This window comes from Rhinoderma darwinii, chromosome 5, assembly GCF_050947455.1.
Source record: "Rhinoderma darwinii isolate aRhiDar2 chromosome 5, aRhiDar2.hap1, whole genome shotgun sequence".
Taxonomy (NCBI): Eukaryota; Metazoa; Chordata; class Amphibia; order Anura; family Rhinodermatidae; genus Rhinoderma; species Rhinoderma darwinii.
The window spans coordinates 229,312,381-229,323,637 of NC_134691.1; the positions used below are offsets into that span (position 1 = coordinate 229,312,381).

At 41.8% G+C, this 11,257-nt stretch overlaps 2 non-coding genes across 2 annotated transcripts; both read right to left on the reverse strand.

Annotated features, from left to right (window-relative positions):
- Window positions 1–971: 971 nt before the first annotated feature.
- On the reverse strand, window positions 972–1,159 carry LOC142654009 (U2 spliceosomal RNA). The gene has a single exon (XR_012848826.1). It is a non-coding gene; the product is annotated as a U2 spliceosomal RNA (small nuclear RNA).
- A 6,558-nt stretch (window positions 1,160–7,717) lies between these two features.
- Window positions 7,718–7,903, reverse strand: LOC142653719 (U2 spliceosomal RNA). Its single transcript, XR_012848636.1, has one exon. It is a non-coding gene; the product is annotated as a U2 spliceosomal RNA (small nuclear RNA).
- Between the last annotated feature and the right edge of the window lie 3,354 nt (window positions 7,904–11,257).

The following is an 11,257-nucleotide window of genomic DNA, read 5'->3' on the forward strand; positions in this document are numbered from 1 at the left end:
CAGTAAGTGCATGCCCACTGCCACCCCTTCTCCTTTCACACCTTCTATCAGCTTTAATCCAGTCGGGTGCTGCCTGCTGAGCAGCACTGACCAACACTGCCTGGGCCCAGGCTTTTATCTCTGAGGCCCCATTATGATGTCAGAAAGCTGGCTCTGGCTCCTGAGGGCTCCACTATGACACGTGCAAAGTTCCGTCTGAACTTTATATAAGACGGTGCGGCTCAGTCAGTCACTCAGTGTTGCCTGAGAGGGCAACACTGCAACAGGCGGCCGCCAGGCTGTCTTTTTTTGCACAGCTAGTTGCCTCCAGGAGGCCACAAGAGGGAGACAAGGGACTGCAAAATGGAAAATAGGCATCCACCAACTTTACAGACAACTTCTCCTTGCTCCTACAACCTCCATCCTTGCACAGTTTGTTATTCTTCTAGGTAACATAGTAACAAATCCAAATTGCTGCTCTCTTTGTAGGCAAGCAAGGGTTTGTTGCAACTGCAATTCTTACTTCTTCTTGAAATGTAGGGACGACAGTACATTCCATCACATCCATCTAGTGTACACAGGTAGGTCCATTGTGGCGGGCAGGCGAGCGGGCGGCTGGCTGCTTTAATGGCTGTTTGCTGTTCCCCTACTCCACTCCACTATTTGACTGTGGAGCTGCATCAATCAGTGGCTGGCTCAGGTGCAGCTCTTTAACTTACCTAGGAGGGAGGGCGGGCGGAGAGAAGACAAGGAAGGTGAATGAGCTGTTCCTATTTGAAATGCCAGAAACACAGACGACACAAAACAAGAGGTGGCAATCTATGAATTAATTGCATTTAATAAATGAGCTCATTATCACACATGACTGTACAAATGCATTGTCCAACAGGTGTTGAAATAATGGGATTAAAGGAGATGTGCAATGTGTAAGACAAAAACAATGGCAAACACAAAAAACACTTTTGGAATCTGATTTTAGTGAACACATAAGGAAAGGGTGCACCGGTCCTGGAAATACTGCAATACCAGGTCAATGCGTGGAGTGGACAGAGCAAGCTCTATTTCCATCTCCCTGTTCTAAAAATCCATTTAATATATGGTCCCCAGACAGGGGACGTATCAGATATTAAACTGATAAGAACAGATTTTTTTGAGTTGACTACCCCAACAAAGGAGGTAACCGTTTATTTAAAATTTTTGACAAAAAAAGGGTTTACAAGTTTTTACATTTTTACAATAAATCAATAAATACACAGGGTTTACAACAATAGTATAATAATAAATACAAGTTATCAGATAAAATCACATAACTTATAAAAGGGCACTTGGTGGCATCAAATTATGGAACTCCATTCACTAAAAAACCATTTTCTACTTAAAACAGGAGAGAGTTTTTTATCTAAAAGAAAATACTTGTGCATCTCGCTTAAACAAATGGCTAAAACATCATCCACAGTTAAAACGTCATGTTTAAATAAAAGAATGTTTCTGGCCGCCCACAGAGCTGCTTTGATGCAGTTAGTGATCTTCCATGCCATCATTTTTCGGGTCTGTGTTGGGCATTCCAGACATCCATAAAAAACGCCATCGCTAGTAAATCTCCGTAGTCCTGTAATCTTCTGTGCCAAGGGGAGGATTCTTGACCACACCAATTGTGCGTAGTAGCACTGCCAGAAAAGGTGGTAGACTGTCTCATCATCTCTGCATCCTCCCCTTGGACACGCAGCCGAGTTGGTCAGTCCCCTTCGATGCTGGAATGCCCGGCATGGAAGACACTCGTGGGCACAACTCCAGGCCAGATCTTTCTGAGGATTAAAAAGATAATTAATATTTACCATTCGCCATATTTGTTTACACTTTTGTTCACTAAAATTACTAATGGGGGCAACTAAAACATTTTCTTTTATCTTTTTTAAAATACTTTTACTATTTTGCACGTCTTCAATTCTCTTGCCTTTCAAATTAAAAAGGTTCACAATTTTCTCTAAAATCTTGTACTGGTCAGGGAGGTTAAAAGCATACGGGGAGCTTAAAACCGTGGAGAACCATCCGTTCCTCCTCATAAAATAACCGGTGTTAAAACGGATAAAATATGACCAGTAGTGATCCTTAAAAGCAGCGTTCAGACATGCAGTAAAAAATTTGATTAAAAGAAAGGTCTTTATGTCAGGGAAATCCTTACCACCCATTAGTTTTGGCATCATCACCTTCTCTCTCCTGAGTTTTTCCATTTTGGAGTTCCATAAAAAAGTAAAACAAGCTTTATTTATTTTTTTTAATAAAATATCAGGGGGAGGGAAAACCATACTCAAATATAATAAAATCGGTAAAATCACCATTTTGGTAATTAAAACTTTTCCCTCCATAGTCAGCTTTCTCAAATTCCACATACAAATCTTTTTATTAACTTTTTGTGCCACCAAGTCCCAACTGTTAAAACCATTGTTTAACTCATTGAAGGAGACCCCTAAAATCTGCACAGTCTCTGACACAGGGACTGGAATGTCCTGTAAAATCATATTGCCAATGTTTAAAATGTTACTTTTATTAAAATTGACTTTAAAACCGGAGGAGCAACAAAACATATAGATCTGTCTTAAAGTTGTTTGCAGTGATAGGGTGTCCCTACACAGTACCGCGACATCATCCATGTACCCCACTACCTTTGCCTCTAGTCCCCCCCCGCCCGGCAGGGGGACTCCACGTATCTGTTTGCTTTTCCTCAAGGTGCACAGTAGAGGCTCAATTGCACAAATAAAAAGTAGTGGGGACAAGGGACACCCCTGCTTCACTCCGGAATTTAAAAGGACATCCTGTGTTTTAAAACCTTTGACTAAAATCTTGCTAGTGCAGTTGTCATAAAAGGCCTTCAGAGACTGTATAAAACCTTCCGGTATACCCATTTTCTCTAAAACCTTAAAAAGATAAAAGTGTGACACTCTGTCAAAGGCTTTCTCGAAGTCGATTGTTAAAACTGCCATTTTGCCTTTCCTCTCCTTTGTGTCATTAATAACATCTTTTAAAAGGTTTAGGTTATCCCATATGCTCCTCCCGGGTATCCCACAGACCTGGTTGGAGTGAATTATCTTGTCTACGACTGCTTTTAATCTATTTGCACAAATTTTAGCCATTATCTTGTAGTCGCAATTTAGCAGTGTAATTGGTCTCCAGTTTTTAATGTCGGTTTTGTCCCCCTTTTTGTACAGCAGGGACACCTCACCTTTCTTCCAGGACCCCGGGAGGGCTTTTGTTCTAAAAACTTGTGTAAAAAGAGAGTGGAGATCCTCCTTTAAAACACCGTAAAATAGAACATAAAACTCTATGGGTATACCATCAGGACCAGGAACTTTACCTGTTTTAAAACTCTTGGTAGTTTCTAAAATTTCTTGTTCTGAAATCTCCTGTAATAAAAAGTTTTGGGAGACAGGATCTAAAACAGCATCAACCTCCTTCAATGAGTCATTCATAAAAGCATTGTCAATGTTTTTAACATTAAAAAGATCCGCATAAAACCCATGTACCTTTTTTAAAATATTTTGGGTATTTGTTTCACCTTCAATATTATCCAACAGGGTATGCTTATCATTGATTTTCTTAAAAAAATACCTGGAGCAGGTCTCGTTCTCCTCAAGATGTTTTACCTTACAGCGAAATATTATTTCCTTTCCCCTCTGCTCCAGGCACTGGGAGATCTCTTTTTTAATCTCAATGATCTCCTTGTCCACCAGCATACCCTGTTCTCTGAATTTATATTGGGTCTGCAGACGGGTATTTAAATTTGCATAAAATTTGCATTTCTCTTTTGCTTTTCTCATCCCAATCTTAATAAAAAAATCTCTTATTTTAACTTTCATTTTTTCCCACCAGGTGACGATGGGCATATTGGGATGTCTTACCCGTCTGCAGCCTTTGTAAAAGGTAATAAAATCAGCTAAAATTTGCGGATCTTCTAAAAGGGATACGTTTAATTTCCAGGCTTTTTTCGGAGTTCTTCTTTCGTTATCACATTTCACTTTAAAATACAATAACTTATGGTCAGAAAAGACGTTTGGGTTAATATCACATTTAAAAGGCAGTATTTGGTAAGAGCAGAAGATAAAATCAATCCTGGAGCTGCAGGTCACGTTGCTCCAGGTAACGCCGGCCTCTTCAGATAAATCCCTGTTACATTTTTTAAAAACATCGGTGAGTTTAAAATCAGTAACAATATCTTTTAAAATTGACGAGGTCTTGTCGTAGTTCCTGCTTACTGAATTAGAGAACCGGCGTTCCCCCTTTAAAATACAATTAAAATCACCCGCTAAAACAAGTGGTTCTGAATCATTAATAAAAAGGGGTAAAATCTCTAGCATTCTGGCTCTTTCATTTTTCTCAGGAGAACCATAAAAGTTTAAAAACTGCCATTTAATACCGTCTATAAAAGCTTTGACCATTAAAATTCTGCCTGGTAAAATTTCGTAAAAACTGTCAATTAAAACGTTCCCTTTAAATAAAATGGCGACACCTGCGGCTTTAGATTCGTTAGACCCGGACCACACCGAAGGTCCGAGTCTCCAATCTCCTTCATATTTTTTATAGTCCATGCGATGTGGGATGCAGCATTCCTGTAGGAAAGAAACTGACGCGGTAAGAATAGAGAGGTAATCAAACAGGGCAGCTCTTCTTGTCTTAGAATGCACGCTTCTTACGTTTAAGGAAAGACCACATAACTCAGCCATGAGGAAAAGGGAGAGAGACAGTCTTTATAATCTTACCCGAGGTGGCCTCAGCAGTCCTCGGCATCGCCAGAGACCCCACTAGGACTCTCATAACCTTCGATTCTGGAGTCCACGGAAAAAATGGAGAAGGTAGGAGAGGAACTCCCATCACTTAGCTGACCCCCCGCCAAACCTGAGGCACTAATCATGAATGGATCCCATATGGACTCCACGGGCAATATTTCATCTGCAGGAGCTTTTTTGGCAGCGACCTCCCCTTCGATAGGGGCAGGAATTGCGCTCGCTGACGTCTCTGGGACCTCCGTCACCTCGGAGGCAGCTGTCCGTGTATCCCCCAACTGGCTAGAAGGGGGTGGACCTTTAGTTGTCACTTTCGGGGGCACGTCCAGTGGTTTCCCTGCCTTCGCCAATGCAGGTACTTCCATCGGCACCCCCGCTGCCACCTCCGAGTACGCCCTACGTCGCTTGTGTTTCGCTGCCGCTCCGCCCGGGTCCTCTGCCTCAGGTACAGGCTGACCCAGCATCTCTTGCGGACCAGTAGGATCAGCTTCATCCAAACTACCCGTCTCCCCAGTTTCCTGGGGGGGCTTTTTCGTCCGCTGATCACTGGATCGACGCTTGTTCCGTCTCTGCTCTTTTGGGTCACCTGTTTGGGGGGGTCTGCTAGAGGTATCCATCTCATCCTGGCCTTCTCCTTGGGGTTCCTCTCCTTCTGGGGGTACGATCTGGCCTGCTGGCTGCTCGGGACGCCTCGGCCGGACCTCGGGTTGTTCCGATCTGTGGGGACAAAATGCAAAAAGGTGACCAACTCGGCTGCAATATCGACACCTTTTCCCCAGAGGGCAAGTTTTGGCCTCGTGCTCAGAGCTGCCACAGTTCCTACAGGTGCTCTCGCAGGACTCATTGGTGTGACCGTACTTTTGGCATTTCCTACAGAATGGAGGCATCCCTGAAAAATAAAAATCTCCTGCCATATCTCCTAATTTAACACGTGCTGGCGGCAGCATTATCCCTCCTGTAAAATTGGCATCTCTGTAGCATGTCACTAGAAATCTCCATTTAGAGGTCCAGACCCCAACCTCATTCATCACTTTGCCAATACACTTTACCGTTTTAAAATAGGGGGATAAAAAGGACATCACATCTTTTACGTCAGCAAATGGGCAGTACATCTTAATAACAATCATTTTTGTGATGTCCAAAACATGCTCGTAAAAATCCACTCCGTCCAGTCTCGGGTCATTTTTTACTGCATATGCCGCCAGCAGATCTTGGAATACTCCATTCTGTATAAATGTGATGTCATAGGTTCTTCTTCTTGGGTAGTCCTGCACTGCCAAAATCTCCCTCTTTTGGACATTGAAAATGCCAACAAGCACGGTCTCCACCACGAATTTCAAGCCGCAAGTCGTCGCCTTCTCCTCCGAAAGAATAACTCGCACGGTATTCTTAATCCGGGCATACGCCGGTATGTCACCTGGATTTTCATCCATAGTGAATCTTTTGGAATAGTCACGCCACCCGTTGGTGACGTAACGTCTACGCAGCTTCCCCTTTTCGGCCGAAGCCTACACGGGGGTATGTGGATCGCAACTCGTTGATCAGGACTAAGCCTCTCTCCCAAATAGCAGCACGGGGGTGAAGTCCAGGCGAACCTGGACGATCCCCCGAGGCCGAGAGAGAGGGTACCTGAGCACCTCCTAACCAAGACCAGGCAGCACTGACTACAAGTAACCAGCACTACACTTGTTCTCAGCCAGAAGGCCGAGAAGCGATAACCCCAAAGTGGCGCGCGTTGCCCGAGCCTGCCCGATACTGCTGTTCACCCCTTGCAGCGATTCAGCCTACTCCTAGGCAATTCCATGGGGCCCTGCAGGCTCACACACTCACAGCTACTAAGCGGGAGGTGAATAAAGGCCGGAGAGGAAGCAAGACAGGATTTGCTTCTTTTGCTTGCACCACAATGCAGTGCTGAAAGAGGAGGAATCTACATAAAAACGCCTTCCTGGCAACGCCCAAATGCCCTCCTGCCGTGCAAATACTGGCAGCAGCAGCAGTAAGTGCATGCCCACAGCCACCCCTTGTTCCTTCACACCTTGTATCAGCTTTAATCCAGTCCAGTGCTGCCTGCTGAGCAGCACTGACCAACACTGCCTGGGCCCAGGCTTTTATCTCTGAGGCCCCATGATGATGTCAGAAAGCTGGCTCTGGCTCCTCAGGGCTCCACTATGACACGTGCAAAGTTCCGTCTGAACTTTATATAAGACGGTGCGGCTCAGTCAGTCACTCAGTGTTGCCTGAGAGGGCAACACTGCAACAGCCGGCCCCCAGGCTGTCTTTTTTTTTGCACAGCTAGTTGCCTCCAGGAGGCCACAAGAGGGAGACAAGGGACTGCAAAATGGAAAATAGGCATCCACCAACTTTACAGACAACTTGTTCCCCTTGCTCCTACAACCTCTATCCTTGCACAGTTTGTTATTCTTCCAGGTAACATAGTAACAAATCCAAATTGCTGCTCTCTTTGTAGGCAAGCAAGGGTTTGTTGCAACTGCAATTCTTACTTCTTCTTGAAATGTAGGGACGACAGTATATTCCATCACATCCATCTAGTGTACACAGGTAGGTCCATTGTGGCGGGCGGGCGGGCGGGCTGCTTTAATGGCTGTTTGCTGTTCCCCTACTCCACTCCACTATTTGACTGTGGTGCTGCATCAATCAGTGGCTGGCTCAGGTGCAGCTCTTTAACTTACCTAAAAGGGAGGGCGGAGAGAAGACAAGGAAGGTGAATGAGCTGTTCCAATGTGAAATGCCGGAAACACAGAAACACAGACGACACACACACAACAAGAGGTGGCAATGTATTAATTAATTGCATTTAATCAATGAGCTCATTATCACTCATGCATTGTCCAACAGGTGTTGAAATAATGGGATTAAAAGGGGAGATCCCTTCGGAAAGACAGAAACAATGGCAAACGCAAACAACACTTTTGGAATCTGATTTTAGTAAACACATAAGGAAAGGGTGCACTGGTCCTGGAAATACTGCAATACCAGGTCAATGCGTGGAGTGGACAGAGCAAGCTCTATTTCCATCTCCCTGTTCTAAAAATCCATTTAATATATGGTCCCCAGATAGGGGACGTATCAGATATTAAACTGATAAGAACAGATTTTTGAGTTGACTACCCCAACAAAGGAGGTAACCGTTTATTTAAAATTTTGAACAAATTTACAATAAATCAATACATTTCAACAAAAATTTACATAAATTTACAATCATGTTTTTTTTAATACAGATAAATACAAATTGTCAAATAAAAACAATTTATAAGAGGGCACTTGGCATCATATTATGGAACTCCATTCACTTAAAAACCATTTTCTACATAAAACAGGAGAGAGTTTTTTATCTAAAAGAAAATATTTGTACATTTCATTAAGACAAATGGCTAAAATATCTTCCACAGCTAAAACTTCATGCTTAAATAATAAAATGTTTCTGGCCGCCCACAGAGCTGCTTTTACACAGTTGGTGATCTTCCATGCCATCATTTTTCGAGTCTGTGTTGGGCATTCCAGGCATCCATATAAAACGCCATCACTTGTGTATCTCCGAAGTCCTGTAATCTTCTGTACCAAGGGGAGGATTCTTGTCCATATTAATTGTGCATAAAAACATTCCCAGAAAAGGTGGTAGACTGTCTCGTCATCTCTACATCCTCCCCTTGGACACGCAGCCGAGTTGGTCAGTCCCCTTCGATGCTGGAATGCCCGGCATGGAAGACACTCGTGGGCACAGCTCCAGGCCAGATCTTTCTGTGGGTTAAAAATATATTTAGCGTTCACCATCTTCCATATTTCTTTGCATTTTTGTTCATTAAAATTACTGATGGGAGCTACTAAAACATTTTCTTTTATCTTTTTTAAAATTCCTTTACTATTTTTTACTTCGTTAATATTTTTGTCTTTTAAGTTAAAAAGGTTTACAATTTTTTCTAAAATCTTATACTGGCCAGAAAGGTTAAAAGCATACGGGGAGCTTAAAACCGTGGAGAACCATCCGTTCCTCCTCATAAAATAACCTGTGTTAAAACGTATAAAATATGACCAGTAATGTTCCTTAAAAACTGCATTAAGACATAAAGTAAAAATTTTTATTAAAAGGAATGCTTTTATATCGGGGAAATCTTTCCCCCCCCATTGGTTTGGGTAATATTAATATTCTCTCTCCTGAGCTTTTCCATCCTGGAGTTCCATAAAAATGTAAAACATGCTTTAATTATTTTTTTCAATAAAATCTCAGGGGGAGGGAATACCATACTTAAATATAATAAAATAGGTAAAATCACCATTTTTTTAATTAAAACCTTTCCCTCCATTGTTAACTTTCTCATGTTCCACATGCAAATTTTCTGATTGACTTTTTGTGCCACCAAGTCCCAACTGGTAAAACCATTATTTGACTCATTGAAGGAGACTCCTAAAATTTGTACAGACTCTGACACAGGGACTGGAATGTCCATTAAAACCATTTTGCCGATATTTAAGATGTTACTTTTGTTAAAATTTACTAAAAAACCGGAGGAGCAACAGAATTGGTAAATCTGTTTAAAAGATTTCTGTAACGACAGGGTGTCCCTGCAAAGGACCGCGACATCGTCCATGTACCCTACCACTTTAGCCTCTAGTCCCCCCCCCCGCCCGGCAGGGGGACTCCGCTTATCCGCTTATCCTTTCTTAACCTGCAGAGTAGAGGCTCGATCGCACAAATAAAAAGTAGTGGGGACAAGGGACACCCCTGCTTCACTCCGGAATTTAAAAGGACATCCTGTGTCTTAAAACCCTTTACTAAAATTTTGCTAGTACAATTTTCATAAAAGGCCTTCAGAGACTGTAAAAAACCTTCCGGTATACCCATCTTTTCTAAAACCTTAAAAAGATAAAAATGTGACACTCTATCGAAGGCTTTCTCGAAATCTATAGATAAAATTGCCATTTTACCTCCTCTCTCTTTCGTGTCACTGATCACATCTTTTAAAAGGTTTAAATTATCCCATATACTCCTCCCGGGTATCCCACAGACCTGATTGGAGTGTATGATCTGGCCTATCACTGCTTTTAATCTGTTCGCACATATCTTTGCCATTATTTTATAGTCACAGTTTAGTAAAGTGATAGGCCTCCAATTTCTAATGTCTGTTTTGTCCCCCTTTTTGTAAAGCAGGGACACCTCGCCTTTCTTCCAGGACCCCGGGAGGGCTTTTGTTCTAAAAACTTGGGTAAAAAGAGGGTGGAGATCCTCTTTTAAAATACCATAAAATATGACATAAAATTCTATGGGTATACCATCAGGACCAGGGACTTTACCTGTTTTAAAACTCTTTGTAGTTTCTAAAATCTCCTGTTCCGTAATATCCTGTAATAAAAACACTTGGGAAGCAGGATTTAAAACAGCATCCACCTCCTTCAATGAGTCGTTCATAAAATCAACATCAACATGTTTTGTATTAAAAAGATCCACATAAAAACCATGCACCTTTTTTAAAATGTTTTGGGTATTTGTTTCCCCATCTATCTCATTTAACAGGGTATGCTTATCATTTATTTTCTTGAAGAAGTACCTGGAGCAGGTCTCATTTTCCTCAAGATGTTTCACCTTAGAGCGAAAGATTATCTCCTTTCCCCTCTGCTCCAGGCACTGGGAGATTTCTTTTTTAATTTCGGTGATCTCTTTCTCCACCTGCATACCCTGTTCTCTGAACTTGTATTGGGTCTGCAGACGGGTATTTAAATTAGCATACAATTCAGATTTTTCTTTTGCTTTCTTCATCCCAGCTTTAATAAAAAAATCTCTTATCTTTATTTTCATTTTTTCCCACCAGGAAACAATTAGCATATTGGGATGTCTTACCCGTCTGCAGCCCTTATAAAAGGTGATAAAATCGGATAAAATTTGCGGATCCTCTAAAAGGGATACGTTTAATTTCCAGGCTTTCTTCGGAGTTCTCCTTTGATCGTTCAAATTAACTTTAAAATATAAAAGTTTATGGTCAGAAAACACGTTAGAATTAAGATCACATTTAAAAGGCAGTATTTGATAAGAGCAAAAAATAAAATCAATCCTGGAGCTGCAGTTTACATTGCTCCAGGTGACGCCGTCCTCTTCCGGTAGATCCCTATTGCATTTTTTAAAAACATCAGTAAGTTTAAAATCCACTGTAATATCTTTTAAAATAGACGGGGTTTTATCATAGTTTCGACTTACTGAATTAGAGAACCGGCGTTCCCCCTTTAAAATACAATTAAAATCACCAGCTAAAATAAGTGGTTCTGAATCATTGATAAAAAGGGGTACAATTTCTAGCATTTTTGCTCTTTCTTTTTTGTCTGTAGAACCATAAAAGTTTAAAAACTGCCATCTAACACCGTTTATAAAAGCTTAGACCATTAAAATTCTGCCTGGTAAAATTTCATAAAAACTATCAATTAAAACGTTCCCTTTGAATAAAATGGCGACACCTGCGGCTTTTGATTCATTGGACCCGGACCACACTGAA